This window comes from Aethalodelphis obliquidens, unplaced genomic scaffold (assembly GCF_003676395.1).
Source record: "Aethalodelphis obliquidens isolate GAN/ISIS:26980383/991018 unplaced genomic scaffold, ASM367639v1 scaffold1, whole genome shotgun sequence".
NCBI lineage: Eukaryota > Metazoa > Chordata > Mammalia > Artiodactyla > Delphinidae > Aethalodelphis > Aethalodelphis obliquidens.
The window spans coordinates 5954831-5976924 of NW_020837945.1; the positions used below are offsets into that span (position 1 = coordinate 5954831).

The following is a 22094-nucleotide window of genomic DNA, read 5'->3' on the forward strand; positions in this document are numbered from 1 at the left end:
CGCTGGACCCTTTCCCTAATCCCTTTGAAAGCCCGACAACAGTCCCTAAAAGGCAAGGCTGCGCTCCGCACCAATCAGAGACCTGCGGGGAGATGCCTCGGGCAGCGGGAGGTGGAGCCCCGGGTAGCGGAGGAGGAGAGAAGAGGAGGGAGGCGCGCCCCGGAGCTGGAAAAGCCCGAACAACACCAGCTCGGTGCCGGAGGGGGACTTGTTTACAGGGTTTTTGGCAGGCACACAGCACGGGTCAGAACAGCCACAGAAGCCTTTACCTAAATAAAGAGCGGCTTCCTTACTTTAAAATTTTCTGGCAGATTCAAAAAAACTCAATGCCTTCAACTGGAGTCAGCTTTAATTAATCTCCACTTTAATTCTGTGATGCATATGTCATGCTTTATTATATTTTGCTTCAGATAAATTTCACTGAGCAAGAAAAATCAAAGGAGCACAGTGGGTGAAAATTTACTCAAGAAATTAAGTTTGTCATTAATACAAATGATAGGCCATCTGGATCAGAATAAGGGTCTGTTACTAAAGAGTGTTTTTAAAGGGTGCATGATTTTTATTCTTACACCGCTCGGCAATGGCACCTAATGTACAAAGCGTGTATTTTAATCAGAGAAGGCGGCATGCTAATTAAACAATACTTAATAATTGTCACTATCATTTATGAACACTCACCTTTTACCACATTCAAGTCTACTCTGAGGAATACCTGGAAACTTAGTGAAACCTTCAAACACAATTCCTATGGATAGAATTAAGAAGTAAAAAGAATCATTGTTTTGCATTGAAAAAAAAAAAATTCAATGAACTGTCATACAGTAGATTCCTTTAGGAGTGGCCTGTTCCCAGTTTTCCCCCTTTACCACCTGTTTCTCCTGAAGAACAGAGGCTGACAAGCTGAGGACCCTGTCAGGTTTCGCTGACATCCCCAACCCAGCAGGGAGGGCTGGCTTTCAAGCAAATTGCTTCCACTGTTTTAGAGACTTTGGGGGGAAGAAATGAATGATCTGTTTGTAACAGGCTCTCTCTCTGTGTCTTATTTGTATAGATAATTTGAATTGTGTTAAACGTTAGAGACATTAAAAATCTACTAAGAAGCCCAGATGGTAGCCACCCCACTCTCCTGGTGGGTTTCAAAGTCAAGATCAAGGTCTTTAGGGGCAAAGGCAGGAGGGTATATTTAGTCTTCTTAAGATGGCTGACTCTCTCTTAGTTTAAGTCCCTGACTGCTCATGAAGGTCGTGGCTGTAAGATCCTGGGACCGGGGAGGGATCTTTTGGGTTTTGACCTCCAGCCCCCTCACCAGAGCCCAGAAGGTCTGGAGGCCTGCTCCCCTTCCCCTCAGGTAGGTGCCCTCCACGAAAGGTCACCCTGACCCTAGAATATAGCTCAGCTTCATTTAGATCAGGATGAATGGTTGAGATGACCCCGCAACAATTTAACTTAGGGCATGCAAAGTTTACTCCCCAAATTAGGTGAAGATGACTCATGGTTCCCCAAATTTAAGTAACAAGCATTATAAATTTTATTTATTTTTTAACATCTTTATTGGAGTATAATTGCTTTGCAATGGTGTGTTAATTTCTGCTTTATAACAAAGTGAATCAGCTATATATATACATATATCCCCCTATCCCCTCCCTCTTGCCTCTCCCTCCCACCCTCCCTATCCAACCCCTCTGAGTGGTCACAAAGCACGGAGCTGATCTCCCCATGCCATGCAGCTGCTTCCCACTAGCTATCTATTTTACATTTGGTAGTGTGTATATGTCCATGCCACTCTCTCACTTCGTCCCAGTAAATTTTATTTTAAAGCCCACCAAAATTTTATTTTAAAGCCCACCATCATTTTTGCTTTTCTTCTTTGCTGTATTTTCCAAAATTTCTACAGTGAGTATATACTATTTTTGTCATACGAAATATTTTTTCAAACACCTTAGTCTTAAATCCACCACATGAGCATACTATTTTGCTGCAAATATTATTTAAGAAAGTAATAAGCTCTGTGTATTTCTTAATGCCTTTGTAAGTTAGTGACATAAACTGTGGCTCATGTGCCCTAGAGAATATACATCTGCTGATCATATAGTATAACTGAGGAAGACCCTATGGGGCCTCCCTGGACAGACCCCTCCCCCCATATGCTCTGCCTGCCTCTGGTCTGTAGAAAACCTATAGTTATCTCAGGCCTCCCCTGAGTCACAAAAGCCTGGCTCAAGAATTAATGATTGAAAGGATGTGAACATGTAGTGACAAAAGTATCAGTTGGGCCAGGAGAACTGGTAACAATTTAAACAGTAAATCAGCCATGTGGCAGTCACAGAACCTTTAGTTCCTCCCTGAAGGACATAGATAAAAGTATTTGATGCACATTCCTGAGCTGTTTTACAGATACTAAAGCCTCCCCCAAATGGAAGAAGCTAACTGCATGATGATGGTGAGCACGTAGCCCCCAGAGCAACTGGAGCCTGAGGATTGATGATGTTAACTCCTATGACACCATCCTGATGACTGGTTCCCTCACCATCAACCAATCAGATACTTGTGCACAAGCTGACCACCCACCCTACAGCACCCCCCTCCCTCACTTTACCCTTCAAAACACTTTCCTGAAACCCATCAGGAAGTTCTGGGTTTTTGACCATCAGTTGCCCACACTCCTTGTTTGGTGCCTACAATAAGTCCTGCACATTCCTTCACACCTGCATACCACAACCCAGTAGATTGTCAGTAGATTGGCTTTACCGCACACAAGGCCAGAGGACCCAATATTGGTTACAACAGGGCAAAACCTACCTCAATCTTGACACCCCCTCCAGCTGCCTGCCCTAGGGAGAAACAAATTTCCTACTTGAACTAATAGCTAACAATTTTGAGCAAGCCAGACCTGCTCTAAGGGCTTTGCATAAACCACTCCCTTAAACCACACAACAGCCCTAAAACTGGGTCCTATTACTATCCATCCTCATCGGTGAGGACTTAGAATGGGAGATGAGGGAATTCCCTGGCAGTCCAGTGGTTAAGGTTCGGCACTTTCACTGCCGAGGGCCCGGGTTCGATCCCTGGTCAGGGAACTAAGATCCCACAAGCCTCGAGGTATGGCAAAAAAAAAAAAAAAGAAGAATGGGAGATGATAGGAAAGGTAACGGTGTATCCAGGATTTGAACCCAACCCCATTTATGTCCACACCACACAAGAAAAACTCCTGATTTCCTACCCTCAAATTCCCAGTGCTCCTTTATTTCACTATGAATTACTTTTAGAAGCTTATCCTTTTAATAATGACCATGAAAATGTACAAATCAGAAATTTGAAAACTCCAGCTGACACATCTTTTGTTACAGCGACATCAGTGAGCTTCAAGATAATTAAAAGGAATACAAAACATTCCAAATGAGTCTTAAAAGAAAGCTCAATGAATCTCCGACTTTGAAAATTCAATTCAGAAATAAGTTGTCTACAGCTTCCATGGTGGTGCAGTGGTTGAGAGTCCGCCTGCCAATGCAGAGGACACGGGTTCATGTCCCGGTCCGGGAAGATCCCACATGCCGCGGAGCGGCTGGGCCCGTGAGCCATGGCCGCTAAGCCTGCACGTGCGGAGCCTGTGCTCTGCAACAGGAGAGGCCACAACAGTGAGAGGCCCGTGTACCGCAAAAAAAAAAAAAGAAAGAAAGAAATAAGTTGTCTAATCGAATGAAGATGCAAGAGGCTAATTATTTCAGATCTCTAATCCTTGATGTTAAAGTCAAATAACAGTACTTTTAGATCTGACCTAATTTTTAACAGAATTTACTTTTTTTTTAAACTTTATTGAGGTACAGTTCACAAATAAATTGTAAGATATTTAAAGTGTACATTGTGATGATTTGATATGTGTATACATTGTGAAAGGACGATTTGACATAATTTTAGTGATAAAAGTATGAGGTACTGGCTCCAAACTTCGCAGAGATTCTCGAGGGATCTTATAATAAATGATACCAGATGCTATGTTTGGTTTATTTATATAATTTTACAGGTAAAATAAAATGAGAAATAAAGGCTGATTTTTTTTTAATTTTTATTATTTATTTATATTTTTTATTTTCCTTATTTATATTATTTATTTATATTTTTACTATTATAACAGTGGTGACCACCATAGTAGCAGTAGTGGGTAGAATATTGTCCCGCCAAAATTCATGTTCCCCCCAAACCTCAGAATGTGATCTTATTTGGAAACAGGGTCTTTGCAGATGAAATCGATTAAGGATCTTGAAATGAAATCATCCTGGATTTCAGGTGGGCCCTAAATCCAATAACTGATATCCTCATAAGAAGGGGAGAAAACACACAGAGAGACACAGAGAAAAACACTATGTGAAGACAGAGGCAGAGATTGGAGTGATGTGGCCACAAGCCAAGGAACACCAGGAGCCACCGGAGATGGAAGAGGCAGGAAGGATCCTCCCCAGGAGACTTCAGAGGGAACACAGCCATGCTGACACCTTGATTTTGGACTTCGGTCTCCAGACCCATGAAAGAATAAATTTCTGCTGTCTTAAGCCATCAGTTCTGTGGTAATTTGTTACAGCAGCCTTAGGAAACTCATACAGAGCTATAAAGGCCTACGTTAATATGTAGCATGATGGAGGTGACCACCATAATTACTAAAAGGCAGTTCTTCAGCTTCGTACAGTAAGGGCCTCTCCCCCTTTCATAACACACAGACAGGAAAGAAGTACTTCTTTCCAAGGCAGAAACAAAGGTGATAGACTGGAAAGAGCTAGAAAAAAAGAGAGGGAGAGACCATTCAGATGGGAAAGGACGTTCTGAGGAGCCTCCATCTTTCAGGTTCCTCCAGTCCTGAGAACCAGGGTTGGGATGTTCTCTTAATAATAAACAGCCACTTTTGGACTTCCCTGGTGGTGCAGTGGTTAAGAATCCGCCTGCCGATGCAGGGGACACAGGTTCAAGCCCTGGTCCGGGAAGATCCCACATGCCGCGGAGCAACTAAGCCCATGTGCCACAACTACTGAGCCCTCACGCTACAACTACTGAAGCACACGCGCCTAGAGCCTGTGCTCCGCAACAAGAGAAGCCACCGCTATGAGAAGCCCGCACACTGCAACGAAGAGTAGCCCCTGCTTGCTTCAACTAGAGAAAGCCTGCATGCAACGAAGACCCAACGCAGCCAAAAATAAATAATAAATTTGTTAAAAATAATCATAATAATAAACAGCCACTTTTGTTACTGTCTTGGGAGCACCAGCAGCAATGAACCAGCCATCTTTCCATGAATGACAAGTCTAGGGCAACACTTGTCTAATGTATGTCTACTTGGAGATGGTGCCCAGCTCACCCACAACAAAAACCACTACCCAGCTTATATGAATAACTCACCACCCAAGGTTGTAGAAACACATAACGCAGCAAAATTAAGAGTGGGCACTCTAGGGCTTCCCTGGTGGCGCAGTGGTTGAGAGTCCACCTGCCGATGCAGGGGACACGGGTTTGTGCCCCGGTCAGGGAGGATCCCACATGCCGTGGAGCGGCTGGGCCCGTGAGCCATGGCTGCTAAGCCTGCGCGTCCAGAGCCTGTGCTCTGCAACAGAGAGGCCACGACAGTGAGAGGCCTGCGTACCCCAAAAAAAAAAAAAAAAAAAAGAGTGGATAGGGAGGAGCAGGTGGTGATGGGACAGGAAAGCCTTGTCTGGCACCAACCCCTAAAAAGCCAGAATTAAATGGGGTTGGCTTGAATCCCACTTCTGGGCATATGCCCAGACAAAACTATAATTGGAAAAGATACATACACCCCTACGTTCATAGCAGCACTGTTTACAAGACATGGAAGCAACCTAAATGTCTATCGACAGATGAATGGATAAAGAAGATGCGGTACATATACACAATGGAATATTACTCAGCCATGAAAAAGAATGAAATAATGTCATTTGCAGCAACATGGATGGACCTAGAGATTACCATACTAAGTGAAGTAAGTCAGACAGAGGAGTCCAATACCATATGCTATCACTTATATGTGGAATCTAAAATAAGATACAAATCAACATACCTAGGAAACAAAAACAGACTCACAGATATAGAGAACAGACTTGTGGTTGCCAAGTGGGAGGGGTGTAGGGGAAGGAAGGAATGGGAGTTTGGGATTAGCAGATGCAAACTATTATATACAGAATGGAAAAACAACAAGGTCTTACTGTATAGCACAGGGAACTATGTTCAATATACTTTGATAAGCCATAATGGAAAAGAATATGAAGAGGAATATATATATATGTGTGTGTGTGTGTGTATATATATATATATATATATATATAACTGAGTCATTTTGCTGTACAGAAGAAATTAACACAACATTGTAAATCAACTATACTTCAATAAAATTTAAAAAAAAAAAGAAAAAACAGGGTCTGCTTGGAGATGCCCACTGCCCCCTATTACATAAAAACAAAATGAAAAAACCATAAAGGGAAATGTGATAAATTTGAGCTACACAAATACAAGATACAGTATAAACAAAATTCAAAGGTAATTGACAAACTGAAGGAAATATCTGCAGCATATACCATAGTCCGAGTTTTACAGAATGTCAAAAGTTCTAACAAATCAATTTTTACAAAGATTAACGCCAACTGAAAAAGTGGGCAAAAGGCAAATCACAAAATAAGTACAAATGGTCACTGAAAGTACGACAAAAATGCCTATCCTTCCTAGTAATCGAAGTTGTGAAAAACTCAAAGTAAGGTGTCACTTTTTGACAATAACATGGGCATACTTTTTTTTAATTTTTAAATTTTATTTATTTATTTTTGGCTGCATTGGGTCTTCATTGCTGCACACAGGCTTTCTCTAGTTGTGGCGAGCGGGGGCTACTCTGTTGCACTGCGTGGGCTTCTCATTGCGGTGGCTTCTCTTGTTGTGGAGCATGGGCTCTAGGTGTGTGTAGCTGTGGCACATGGGCTCAGTAGTTGTGGCACACGGGCTTAGGTGCTACGTGGCATGTGGGATCTTCCCGGACCAGGGCTTAAATCCGTGTCCCCTGCATCGGCAGGCGGACTCTCAACCACTGCGCCACCAGGGAAGCCCCTACATGGACATCCATTTTTAAAAGAAATAAGATTATCCGCAAATGTGGATTAAGGATTGGAGACATTTGCCTGGAAGGCAAACTTTCGTATACCTTCAGAAAGCCTCAAAGTGGGTCTATCCTTTGATCCTTCAACTTCACATGTAGGAATTTATCCTAAAAAAACAGTCGGGGTGACCCCTAGGATTCATCTACAAGGACATTCAACAGGGCATTGATACAATGGGAGGGTGAGGAGGAGGGAAGAGGAAAAAAAGAAATAATGTTATTGTTCGTTAATTATGCCTACGCATCACTGAAAACTCCTATGCAATCACTAAGAATAACCTATAGGGCTTCCCTGGTGGCGCAGTGGTTGGGAGTCTGACTGCCGATGCAGGGGACGGGTTCAAGCCCTGATCTGGGAAGATCCCGCGTGCCGCGGAGCAACTGGGCCCGTGAGCCATGGCGCGTCCGGAGCCTGTGCTCCGCAACGAGAGGCCGCGGTATTGAGAGGCCCGCGCACCGCGATGAAGAGTGGCCCCCGCTCGCCGCAACTAGAGAAAGCCCTCGCACAGAAACGAAGACGCAACACGGCCATAAATAATTTTTTTTTTTTTACAAAATCACCTATAATTTTTATAGGTGATTTTTACTTTTTCTTGGTACTTTCCTGTACATGGTAACTTCTCTACACCAAACATGCATTGCTTTGTGATCAGATTTTCTTCCACCAAGAAATCCATCTTTATAAAGGTTAACAGAAGCGCTCTGCGCTTAGTCCACGGCCCTCCCAGGCTGGGAACCGGACATGTGCATCGGACTCAGATTCAAAACACCCGGTGCGCGGGCGAGAGCTACCGGGCGCGGGAAGGAACCGCGGGGTCAGCTCGCTCGGCCCGAGCGCGGCCAGGGCGTAGGCGGGATCCTGGGCGCCGAGGAGGGGTGGCTGGAGGCTTGTTTGCGAAAGTCTATGCAGCCAGCTAAGTTCACCCTCACGGAAGAGTCAGGTGAGGCAGGCCTCACAACCCGACCCTGGACACCTGGCCCGGGACAGAGGCGCGGACCCGGGTGCGCGTGCGCGCAGGCCTCGCGGCCCCGCCTCTCGTTCCTCCCCTCCTGCTCGGCCAGTCCCAGAAAGCCCCGCGCGCCGGTTTCCAGGGCGACGCGTCAGAGCCAGGAGGCCGCGAGGTTGGCGCTGCAGCGGCAGCCGCGCGGAGCAGGTAACAGACCCGCTGCCGCCGCGCCCCACAGCCGAAAGTCTCCGCCCTGCCCCAGCCGAGCCTGCTGCTAAACTTTCCGAGTCTTCCGGTGTCGCCCGGTTCCTCAGTCCTGGCCCCTGCCCAGCTCGGGCCTCGCTGCTTGGCTCTGCAGTTGGTAACGTAGGCAGGCCGTGAGGCCGCTTCCTCCTGCAAAGCGCAGCCTGGTGAAGAGCGGCCCTCGGCGTCCTTCTTCCCAGTTCAGACACTGTGACTGCGCCCACGCAACACACTCACAAGCCCACGCTGGCACGGGGACCCGCGGACCCGCCCGCACGTGGACTGGCCGCTGAAGGCTTTCGGGCAGGGGGCGGTGCCGAGCTGGCCCGGGTATGGCCCGGGGGAGGGGCCCGGCCAGTCACCTTACCCCTCCTCCCGGCCACGCCTTCTTCCTGCCCCGCCACGCTGGGGCCGATTTCACCCCTTCACCAACTTGCAGGCTTTCGCCGACATTTTTCTTTTATATCTGAATCTGTTACCTTAAATTTTGCCTGCTTGCTTTCGCTTTGTTTTTTCCTTCTAACCTTAGCGCTGACATTTCGCTAATCCCCATCCCTGGGAAATCTGAATCCTTTGCAGTGTCTTCTGTGTTTTTGTCCCTCACCCGCTCAACTCAGCCTTGGAGCCCTCTGTCCACAATTTCCCGGTGGTGCTTTAACATTTCCTTGCCACACGTGTGCCAGCGGTTAAGTTTTCAGGCCAGTTTTTCACTGCCACCCATGACCTCGAACTTTTTTTTTTTTAATCTACCCTCACTTCCTAGGTGAATTCATCCAGTCTCATAGGCTCAAAACCCATCTAAATGCGAGTGAACCCCACATGTGTATCTGCAGTCCTGACCCTCCTCTGAACTTCAGACGCATGTCTGCCTGCCCATATCTCTGCTTAGATGTCTAAGGCATCTCCAGCACAGCAAGTCGAGAACATTCCCGCAAACCTGCTCCTCCCTTGCTTTTACCCACCCCAGTTACTGGAAGCCATTCTCCCAAGTTGTCTGGGCATTAGTGTCCTCCTTGACTCCTGTTTCTCTCCCTCCCCACATTCAGTCTGTCAACACATCCTTCAGAACGTATCCAACGCCCACTGTCAGCACCCTGGTCCAGGCCTGGATTATTTCAGTAGCCTCCTAATTGGTCTCCCTGCCTTGAGTATAGACAGCCTTATGCTGTTTTCTTTTTCTGTGTTATTTCATGTACGTTTTTTTTTGAAGTATATGAATTTTATAGTTTCCACAGATAAAAATACAACATTTTTAGTATGCATTTTTGCGACTTTTAAACAAAGTAGACGAAGCTACGTAAGCACCTTACGATTAAGCTAAAAATTGAAAGATGCCCTTTAGCTTTCTGAGATATATGACAGTGTCTCTGGATAGATCTATGGCAAGAACTTTAAAACTGACTTTACGGAAGAATGAAAGAATTCTTCCAAGTGAGAAAAAAAGTCACGTAGGAATTTACGCTCTGTCTGTTCTGTATTCTTTCTTCTTTGGTTTTTTAGAGAAGCACCAAAAGAGGCAAATTGAAATGAAGACAAGTGAGCATTCCTACGCTGATCACTTTGATAGTAAGTACCTGGGCGCTGATACTCCAGTCAGGCACAGAGTGAGGCAGTGATTGATATGACAGGTCCCTGCCCTCAGGGAGCTAATTGCCCCAGACACCTGTCCCCTTGCCAGTTGCAAACCCCCAGCCTCCGTTGTCTCTTTTTCCATCTAGTGAAACCCTGACGGACCAAAGTATAATGGTAGGGCAGCTGCAACTTGCAGAGGGTCTATAGGATGTTCCGCCCTCCAGCCTCCCCTTGTCCTGTCACTTCATAGAGGCTCTTAAAGCCACCTGAGGGGAATCTCCTCCATCTTCAGCTGCCACAACTGCAACCCCCCTGTGGTTTGGATCTCACCCACTCCCACTTGCTGTCACTCTCGGCTGTCCATTCTCTCACCTGTGTCATCACCTCTTCCATCTTGACTGGCGCTTTCCCTGGGCTTTTAAACATGCTCAAGGGCTTCCCTGGTGGCGCAGTGGTTGGGAGTCCGCCTGCCGATGCAGGGGACGCAGGTTCGTGCCTCAGTCCAGGAGGATCCCACATGCCGCGGAGCGGCTGGGCCCGTGAGCCGTGGCCGCTGAGCCTGCGCGTCCGGAGCCTGTGCCCCGCAACGGGAGAGGCCACAACAGTGAGAGGCCCGCGTACCGCAAAAAAAAACATGCTCAAGACCTCCCATCACAAAAGAAACAGAAACAAACTCCCTTGACCTCAGTTCTCTTTCATTTTCCAGTTATTGCTCAATTTCTCATCCCCCTTGACAGGCAAACTTTGGTAAAGAATTGCCATATTCAGTGTGTGCATTCCCTGCCTCTCATTCCTCGACCCACTCCAGTCTGCCCTGCACTAACACCGCTCATCAGACGTTCCCGGCCACGTCTTGTTCAGTCTCTCAGCAGCACGTAAGTTTGACACTGCTGCTCCCCTCCCACTCGCGAAGCACTGTCTTCCCTGGGCTTCTGCACCCTCAGCCACGCCCAGCCTTCTGATCCTCCGGCTCCCATAGGTCCAGCTGCTGGGCAGCAGTGCCTCTTCATACCTCTCAGACCCCTGCAACTCAACACGCGCGAGGCCTGGCAGTCTCCCACCACCCCACCCACTGGGACCCCTTGACCTTTTCCCTCACCCCAGCATCCAGTGGGTCACCAAGCCCTGGTGACATTGTCCCCTGTGCATCTTTCACATCATCACGGGCGCCTTGGTCCAAGCTCCCGCCTTCCTTCGTCCCGCCTCCTGCATCCGCTGCTCTCTGACTCTTCCCTCTTCTGTTCTCCCCCGCTGCAGCCAGAGTCACCTCTTCGGGAGGCAGCGCACATCATCCCTTCCCCAGCCTCTCTCTCTTTTGCTTACTGCTAGCTGGCTGTTCCTCTTGGATGAAAGATCCAGACCATAAACATGCCTTCCAGTGACCCTGCAGCTGTTCACCCCCCTGACCTCTGGAGCCCCATCTGGAACCGCTGGCCCTTGTCACGGGGCCCAGCCACAGGGGCCTCCTCTACGCGCCAGCCCTGGCACTGCCTTCTCTGTGCTGTTCTTCCTTCCCACCCTCCATTCCTCTTTGCCCAGTCAATTCCCACTGACCCTGCATATCTCAACTTAGAATGCACCGCTCTAGGGAAACTCCCAGGTCACTGTCTAGATCAGGCTTCTTTGCCATATATCCTCACAGAGTTGTAGCTCTTTCCTTTAAAACACTTAGAACAGTCACTGTTGTGATTATTTTATTACCGACGTGTTAGCTCCATGAAAACAGACACATTTCTGTGTTCATTATACCCTCCACACCTCACACAGCTCCTGGCACATGGTACACACTCAAATGTGTGTTGAAAGAATGAATGAAACGGACATTCGAATGTGTAACATCAAATGTGGGATATTTTCGTAGAATTTTATTAAAATAGACAGAGTGAAAATTCTAGTAAAAAGGAATCAGGTCAACACTGTAAATTAAAAAGAAATGTGGCAGTGGCCGGGAGGGGGCGCTAAAAGTTCACGCGTCTGTGCATGTAGCCCTAGAGTGTGGGCTCTTCCTGTAGCCCATGCAGGAGCTGCATTTGCCGCCACCCGGTGGGAGCAGAGAGGCACAGCTTCTAACCCTGAAGGCGCTGCCTTGGGAAGCTGAGTCTGGGGATGAATTTGAGCTCTTTGTCAAAAATCAATTAAATATATAAAATTGTTAAATAACCAAAACCTACATAACTTGTCTATAACCATCCAAAGCTTGAATGGCACAATTCCATGTAATCCAATAAAGCCTGAGATTTCTGATGTATATAGGTATATTTAATTGATGGACTTTCATGCCGGACTAAACCTTAAACGTCATTGAAAACAGCAAATTTCGTACATTAAACCATTGAGGCCAGGCAGCTAGCTAGTAGTGGCAGAGCTGGAACTAGGACTCAGACATCTCGCCACACAAGCCTTTTTCCTTCTGTAGCATATTTCCTCTCTTCTTAATTCCAGTGTTCATTCCTTTCTTTTTTCGGCTGCGTTGGGTCTTTGTTGCTGTGCGTGGGTTTTCCCTAGTTGTGAAGAGCAGGGGCTACTCTTTGTTGCGGTGCGTGGGCTTCTCATTGCGGTGGCTTCTCTCGTTGCAGAGCACGTGCTTTAGGCACGCGGGCTTCAGTACTTGTGGCTCATGGGCTTCAGTACTTGTGGCTCGCAGGCTCTAGAGCACAGGCTCAGTAGTTATGGTGCACGGGCTTAGCTGCTCCATGGCATGTGGGATCTTCCCAGACCAGGGATCGAACCCATGTTCCCTGCATTGGCAGGCAGATTCTTAACCGCTGTGCCACCAGGGATGTCCGCCAGTGTTCATTCTTAAACTTCCTTTCTTCAATATTAGAGCAACCACATTTCTGAAGCCAAAAATTGGGACACATCATCTTAAAAGTGGACACAGTGTTAGAAATCGTGTTCTTGAAAGCCTTGAGGTATGTGATCATCTTGCCTATTTTTATAACTATTTTTATAAGCTAAGGGAAGAGCTTTTCTAGTATTTAACATTCTGCTGAACTTTAAGTCAAAGAGTTCAGGCCTTTTGTTTTGTAGGAAGACCCTCAACCTGGGTCTGGTCGGTGTCTCCCCCGACCTGACTCGGGCCTGATCCTGGCAGGGAGACCACAGGGATGACCCTGTGCTCTTCTCAGTTTCCGGGAGGCACATGAGGTCCCCCTGTCCCACTGGTGGTGCGGGCCTTGCTGACCTGGTGATGGTCAAGGTGTCTGCCAGGTTTCTCCACAAAGCCACCCTCTTTCCTTTTGTATTTGATTAGTGTTATCCCAGATCCCGTTCTTTATCGGACTTCTGTTCACTGGCCTTTAGCATCCACTGACAAGTCCTGCCTGCTTCAACTACCTCTCTGATAGCCATCAAACAGTCATTGACCCTTTCAGCCATTCCTTGTACGTTTATTAGCTGTCATTCTACCATAAGGAAGAGCTTTCTCTTCCTTTCTCTGTTTATTTATTCATTTGTATTAGTATGGACTCATGGGTTCCTATCTTATTTAATAGGTTGTCATCTTATTTCATCCTTATTTATTTTGATGCTCAAATTGTCCTAGATTTGATCAGTGAGAACTTCAAGTTGGCTTCTGTGTCCTTTTCCACATACCAGCCTTATCTTGTACTTTGCCTGCCCCAAGCCTGGAATCGTCCATTTCTCTGAGGAACCCTAATTCCCTTTAGTAGAGAATGGTACTTAGTGGAGAATGATGCTGAGTGTGCTTATTGTTACCGGGGTGTCATTGCTTCTAGGCCTTCAGCAGAGTTAGGAAAATTACCCCCCCACACACACGCGCGCACACACACACACACAGGCACGCACATATGCACATATACGCACATAGATTGGTAACTAGCTATCCTCGTGTGTGTGTATATATATATATATATATATAATATATATAAAATATGTGTGTATATATATATTAACCCAATATTCCCTATTCTAATCGCACACCTCAGAGTTATTTCTAGACGTCCCCCTTTCTATGTAAGTAAAACCCTTTCAGGCAGAAATAAACTTGTCTTCTATGATTCTAAATATATTTATTTATTTCCTCAATTATCTTGTTTGCTCTGTGTAATTAATTTCCTGATCTTGCCACTACCTGTCACCTTTTGTCACACACCCCCACACTTCTCCTCCCCACCCAGCCCTCTCAGCCTCCGGGCATGCCTCCACCGAAGCCCCTGCACAAGGGCCAGCCTTCTTGCTCTTTAAAATCCCCGTCCTGAGTGCTTGATAAGGGAGTTTGCTCATTTCCCCAGCTAGTTTTTCTGAAACCATCCCACCAGCTCCCCAGAGTTGGTGATCTTTCTCCTAGGTGTAGTCCAGACAAGGTATAGCAAGATGGTTTTGAGAGCGTTAAGTTATTTCCCCAAAGCACGTGAAGTCATCCTCTTCATTGACTTCTTGAAGTTGATAATAGTATGTTTCATTTACATTTTAATAGCCTGCTTTTAGTCTCATTTTGATTTATGATGTTTTTCATGATAACTTCTATTAGTCTCCTGTTGCTGTTCTAACAAATACCATAAACTCTTGCTTAAAACAACACAGATTTATTCTCTTATAGTTCTGGAGGTCAGAAGTCTGAAGTGAGTCTCATAAGGCTAAAAATTAAGATATCAGCAGGGTTGGTCCCTTCCAGGGATTCCAGGGGAGAATCCATTCCCTTGCCTCTTAACAGCTTCTAGAACAGCCAGTATTTGGCCTGTGACCCCCTTCCAACACCCTCAAAGCCAGCAGGAAAACATCTGTCTCTGCCTCTTCCTCCCTCATCCCACTGCTATCTTCTGACTGACTCCCCCTGTGTACCTCTTATAAAGGTTTTTGTAATTGTATCAGGCCCACATGGATAAACCAGGATAATTCAGGATAATCTCCCCACCTCAATCAATATCCTTCAAGTGGTCATCTGCAAAGTTCCTTTTGCTCTATGCAGTTATCACATTGTGTTCACAGGTCCTGGGGATTCACAGTTTCTAGGGATTAAGATGTGGACATCCTTCGGGGCAGGGGACAGTATTCAGCCTAACACAGTACCAAATGTGGCCTAAATCTTAAAACTAGGATTTTAACTCCTTTCTTTATGGCAGGTGATGAGCAACATGTAGACAATGATTAGGAACATGACTTGGAGATCTTTGCATATCCACACATACAAAGATATATTTCAGTCTTTTATTTTATTTTTTTTTTTTTGCGGTACGCGGGCCTCTCACTGCTGTGGCCTCTCCCATTGTGGAGCACAGGCTCCGGACGCGCAGGCTCAGCTGCCATGGCTCACGGGCCCAGCCGCTCCGCAGCATGTGGGATCTTCCCGGACCAGGGCACGAACCCGTGTCCCCTGCATCGGCAGGCGGACTCTCAACCACTGCACCACCAGGGAAGCCCCAGTCTTTTATTTTTTTAACAACCATGCAGTATCAGCATTACTATTAATCATGGGTACAATAACAACGTTTCATCCAATTTTTAAATTTTTGCCATTCTGATAGGTGAAACTGGAATCTAATTCTTTTGATTGGCATTTCATTAATTAAGAGCAAGTTTGAAAAACATTTTATATATATTTTTGGTTGTCTGTGTTGCTGTAATGTGCTTGTTCTGTAATGTGTTCATACCCTTTGCCCATTTTACTTATGGAGTATCATAAGAGTTCTTTGTAAGTTAAGGAGTTAGCTCTTTGTCATATGTGTTGAAAATAGTTTTCTCAGTTTCTGAAGTGCCTTTTAACATTATGATTTTTTTTTTGTTATAGAGAAGTTTTAAATTTTTATATATGCATCCAAAATAGGAGCACTTAAATACATAACAGAAAAAAAGGGAGAAATTCACAGCAGCACAATAATAATAGGGGACGTTAACACTCCACTTACATTGATGGACAGATCATCCAGACAGAAAATCAATAAGGAAGTTCTGGCTTTAAATGACATATTAGAACACATATATATATAGATAGATAGATTTTTTTTGGGGGGGTGCTTTTTCCATCCAAAAGCAGCAGAATACACATTCTTTTTACGTGCACATGGGACATTCTTCAGGACAGATTACATACTAGGCTACAAAACAAGTCTCGGTAAATTTAAGAATATTGAAATATATCAAGCATCTTTTCTGACTGCAATGCTATGAGACTAGAAATCAACTGCAAGGAGAAAAAAAAAGACAGCAAAAAAAACAAGCACATGGAGGCTAAATAATATGCTACTAAACAACCAATGGATCACTGAAGAAATCAAATCAGATATTAAAAAAATACCTGGAGACAAATGAAAGCAAGAACACAAGGATCCAAAATCCATGGGATGCAGCAAAAGCATTTGTAAGAGGGAAGCTTATAGCAGTACAAGCTTACCTCAGGAAACAAAAAATCTCATATAAACAACCTAACCTTACATCTAAAGGAACTAGAGAAAGAAGAACAAACAAGACCCAAAGTTAGTAGAAGGAAAGAAATCATTAAGATCAGAGCAGAAATAAATAGAGACTAAGAAACAATAGAAAAGATCAATGAAACTAAGAGCTGGTTCTCTGAAAAGATACACAAAATTGATAAAACTTTAGCCAGACTCATCAAAAAAAAAAAAAAAGAGGCCCGAATCAATAAAATCAGAAATGAAAAAGAAGTTACAACTGACACCACAGAAAAACAAAGGATCATAAAAGATTACTACGACCAACTATATTCCAATAAAATGTACAACCTAGAAGAAATGGACAAATTCCTAGAAATGTACAGTTTCCCAAGACTGAACCAGGAAGAAATAGAAAATATGAACAGACCAATTACAATTTCATTAGTAATGAAATTGAATCAGAAATAATAATTTTTTTAAAAGTTTCAACAAACTAAAGTCCAGGACCAGATGGCTTCACAGGTGAATTCTACCAAACATTAGAGAAGAGTTAACACCTATCCTTCTCAAACTATTCCAAAAAAATTGCAGAGGAAGGAATGTTTCTGAACTCATTTTACAAGGCCAGCATCACCCTGATACCAAAACCAGACAAAGATATCACCAAAAAAAAAAAAATTATAGGCCAATATCACTGATGAACATAGATGCAAAAATGCTCAACAAAATATTAGCAAACCAAATCCAACAATACATTAAAAGAGTCATACACCATTATCAAGCAGGATTTATCCCAGGGATGCAAGGATGATTCAATATCTGCAAATCAATCAATCAATGTGATACACCACATTAACAAATTGAAGAATAAATACCATATGACCATCTCAGTAGATGCAGAAAAAGCTTTTGACAAAAGCTAACATCAATTTATGATTACAAAAAAAAAAAACCCTCCAGAGAGTATAGAGACCCAACATAATAAATGCTATATACGGCATAATAAATGCTATATATATATATTATATATATATATATATATATATATATATATATATATATATATATATACAGTTCACAGCTAACATCATACTCAGTGATGAAAAGCTGAAAGCGTTTCCCCTAAGATCAGGAACCAGACAAGGATGCCCACTCTCACCACTTTTATTCAACATAGTGTTGGAAGTCCTAACCACAGCAATCGGACAAGAAAAAGAAATAAAAGGAATCCAAATTGGAAAGGAAGCAGTAAAACTGTCACTGTTTGCAGATGACATGATACTATACATAGAAAATCCTTAAGACGCCACCAAAAAACTCCTGGAACTCATCAATCAATAAAGTTGAAGGTTACAAAATTAATATAGAGAAATCTGTTGCATTTCTATATACTAACAACAAGCTATCAGAAAGAGAAATTAAGGAAACAGTCCCATTTACCATCACATTAAAAAGAATAAAATACCTAGGAATAAACCTACCTAAGGATGTAGAAGACCTGTACTTGGAAAACTATAAGACACCAATTAAATATACTGAAGATGACACAAACAGATGGAAAGATATACTGTGTTCATGGATTGGAAGAATTAGTATTGTCAAAATAACCATCCTACCAAAGGCAATCTACAGATTCAATGCAATCCCTAGCAAAATACCAAGGACACTTTTCACAGAACTAGAACAAATAATTTTAAAATTTGTATGGAGGCACAAAAGACCCCAAATACCCAAAACAATCTTGAAAAAGAACAGAGCTGGTGGTATCACACTCCCTGACTTCAGACTATACTACAAAGCTACATTAATCAAAACAGTATGGTACTGGCACAAAAACAGCCACATAGATCAATGAAACAGAATAGAGAGCCCAGAAACAAAACCATGCACTTACGGTCAACTAATCTAACACAGAGGAGGCAAGAACATACCATGGAGAAAAGACAGCCTCTTCAATAAGTAGTGCTGGGAAAACTGGACTGCTCCATGTAGAAGAATGAAATTAGAGCATATTCTAACACCATATACAAGAATAAACTCAAGGATACACTAATATGTATAAAACAGATAAGTAATAATAACCTGCTGTATAAAAAAATAAATAAAATTTTTAAAATAAATAAATAAACTCAAGGAACTTCCCTGGTGGTCCAGTGGTAAAGAACCTGCCTTCCAATGCAGGAGACGTGGGTTTGATCCCTGGTTAGGGAACTAAGATCCCACATGCCACGGGGCAACTAAGCCCAGGCACCACAACTACTGAGCCCACACAACTCAACTAGAGAAACTGCGTGCCACAAACTACAGAGCCCACATGCTCTCGAGCCTGCATGCCACAACTATAGAAGAGAAAACCCGCATGCCACACCTAGAGAGAAGCCTGTATGCTGCAACGAAAGATCCTGCACGCCTCGACAAAGATCCCATGTGCCAAAACTAAGACCCAACACAGCCAAATAAATAAATAAATAACAAATAAATCTTTTAATAAATAATAAAAATAAACTCAAAATGGATTAAAGACCTAAATGCAAGACTGGAAACCATAAAACTCCTAGAAGAAAACATAGGTGGGATGCTTTTCTTTTTTTGACCGCACCATGCAGCATGTGAGATCTTAGTTCCTGGACCAGGGATCGAATCTATGCCCCCCTGTAGGAAGTGCGGAGTCTTAACTACTGGACCACCAAGAAGTCCAGGTGGGACACTCTGACATAAATTGTAGCAATATTTTTTTTGATCTGTCTCCTAAGGCAAAGGAAACAAAAACAAGAATAAACAAGCAGGACCTAATTAAACTTAAAAGCTTATGCACAGCCAGGGAAGCCACTGACAAAACAAGAAGACAACCTATGGACTGGGAGAAAATGTATGCAAATGATATAACCTATAAGGGGTTAATATCCAAAAATATATAAACAGCTCATACAACTCAATGTCAGAAAAACAAACAACCCCATTAAAAAATGGGCAAAAGATCTGAATAGACATTTCTTCAAAGGAGATATACAAATGGCCAAAAGGCACATGAAAGATGCTCAACATCATTAATCATCTGAGAAATGTAAATCGAAACCAAAATGAGATATCACCTGAAGCCTGTTAGAATGACTATGATCAAAAAGACCATAAATAACAAGTGTTGGGGAGGATGTGGAGGAAAGGGAGCCCTTGTGCACGGCTGATAAAAATGCAGGTTGGTGCAGCCACTGTGGAAAGCAGTATGGAATTTCCTCAAAAAACAAAAAATAGAACTACCACATGACCCAGCAATTCTACTCCTGGGTATATATCTGAAGAGAATGAAAACATCGATTCAAAAACATATATGCACCACAATGTTCATAGCAGCATTATGTACAATAGCCAAGATTTGGATGCAACTTAAGTGTCCATTACCAAATGAATGGATAAAGAAGATGTGGTATATATGTGTGTGTATACACACACACACACATACATATACATATACATGGAATACTACTTAGTCATAAAAAAGAATGAAATATTGCCATTTGCAACAACATGGATGGACTTGGAGGTTTTTATGCTAAGTAAAAATAGAGAAAGACAAATATTGTATGGTATCACTTATATGTGGAATCTAAAAAATAAAATAAACTAGTAAATGTAACAAAAAAGAAATAGACTCACAGATATAGAGAACAAACTAGTGGTTATGAGTGAGGATAGGGAGTGGAGAAGGGTAGGTGATAAGTACAAATTATCATGTATAAAATAAATAACCTACAAGGCTATATTGTACAGCACAGGGAATATAGCCAAAAATTTATAATAACTGTAAATGGAGTATAACCTTTAAAAATTGTGAGAATCACTATGTTGTACACATGAAACATATAATATTGTAAATCAAGTATATCTGAATAAAAAAGCTTTTAAAAAATTTTATGCAGCCATTTTTACTAATTGTTTCCTTTGTGGTTTGTGAGCTTTATTTCTTACACTCCATGTTTTCTTTCAACATTTACATTTTTAATTCATCTAATATTTAAGTGTAAGAAATGTAATAAGAATTCACTTTTGTTCTGATTTCCAGACAGATGTCTAGCCTGTTGCCCCACACCATCATTTCTTGGAAGTCTGCTTTTCTCCACCTTTATCTTATACTAGGTTTCCATATGTATTTGTTTCTGTTTCTGAACTCTTTATTACATTATATTGCTCTGTCTATTCAAGCACTATTATCAGACTCTTTTAATGACTATAGCTTTATATCACAATATCTGATAGAGGTAGTCCCTTCTCATCATTTTTTAAAAATCCTTTTGTTCTTATGCATTTTTCATATTCATAATTATATGAATTTAGTATGATCTTGTCACATTTCCAAAAAAAATTACTCTTGACATTTTTACTAGGAATACTGTGATTATGTACATTAAATTAGGGAGAATTTACATCTTTATCACCTTGGTCCTTCTTATATAAGAACACTATATGTCTTTCCAATTACATAAATCTTCTTTTATTTCTTTCAGTAGTTTAAAAGTTTTTTTCATATTATTTGTATTAAACCTGTATCAGATGTTCTAAATTTTTAGCTGATATATAGTAAGTGGGATCTTTTTATCTATTTTCCAAGTCATTTCAGTTAACATATAGAAAAGATTGACTTTTATATCCATTTAATAGCCAATAGTTTTATTGAATTCCCTTTATTTTATACTGTTGTATGGGGTTTTATAAGTTTAAAATCATGTTACCTGCACATAATAAATGATTTGCTGTTTCTTTTCCAATATTTATACATGTTATTTCTTTCTCATGTCTAATTTCATTGGCTAGTACCTCCAGAGCATTATTAATTAGCAGAAGTGATCGTTGACATCTTTATCTAAATCCTTACAGCAATGTAAATTAATGGTTCACTGTTAAGCATGAGATTAGTTTTTAGTTTGAGATATGTATTAATATTTCTTTATCATATTGGGAAAGCATTCATTTAGGGCATCTTGAGTTGGGTCAGCACTAGTGAGAAGTTTTTCAGGAGTAATGGATATGGAGAAAGGACTTAAGAAGCATAGAGGCACCCTGAACATTCATTTATTTAGTCAATCTTTATTGAACACATTATTTCCCAGGAACTCCTCTAGGCACAGGGGATACAGCAGTAGACAAAACAGTCAAAAATACTGCCATTATGAAGCATACAATTTAATTGAGAAGTCGGGCAACAAATCAGATGAATAAGTAAAATATGTATGAAATTAGACTAGTGATATGTTCTAAGAGGAAATATAGTGGGAAAGAGAATAGGAAGTGTTGAGAATGGGTGAGAAAAGGGAAAACTTGTAAGTCAAACTACCGTTTCCCACGAAGCAGGACTGAGAATACAGTTAAGAATACAGTTACCTACCCACACAATAATTTGGGTTGGTAAACATAGCCGTAACCACTTTTTGAAAACTAAATGGTCCCTATAAATTAATTATAACTTCACTACAGAATATTTACCTTTAAGAATTAGGATTTTCTGGTTGTAATAAAAGCCAAGAATCTGACAATTTGTGAGATAGATTGTTGAGTCAGAAGGTTACATTTCAGTACATAATACTAAAGTCTATCAATATCAGTGCTTCTAAGATAAGATCCAGTGCCCACCAGTAGTACCTGCTGCTTTCAGGCAAGTAACACATAATCCAAAAACTTTCATTATTCATGTTCAAATTTTTATTAGAAAGGAAGAACAGGCAGGTGGGCCACACGATCTTTTGTTTTGTGCCCCAAATTTTGAGATGCACTGCTCTGCTGTGGCCCCTTCAAATCTTATTTCAGCAGGACTGTTTGATAACTACAACCAAGAATTTCCCAATC

General features: G+C 42.5%; 1 protein-coding gene across 2 annotated transcripts in view; it reads left to right on the plus strand.

Annotated features, from left to right (window-relative positions):
* The first annotated feature begins 10593 nt into the window (after nucleotides 1-10593).
* LCA5L (lebercilin LCA5 like) overlaps nucleotides 10594-22094 on the plus strand; it is a 37325-nt gene continuing 25824 nt past the window's right edge. The window contains exon 1 of one of the 2 annotated variants that reach the window (XM_027094216.1): nucleotides 10594-10778. The gene's annotated coding sequence lies outside the window, so the exon portion shown is untranslated. Of the gene's footprint in view, nucleotides 10779-12628; nucleotides 12816-22094 lie in introns of those variants that run through there. The other variant, XM_027094143.1, reaches the window with a different exon arrangement.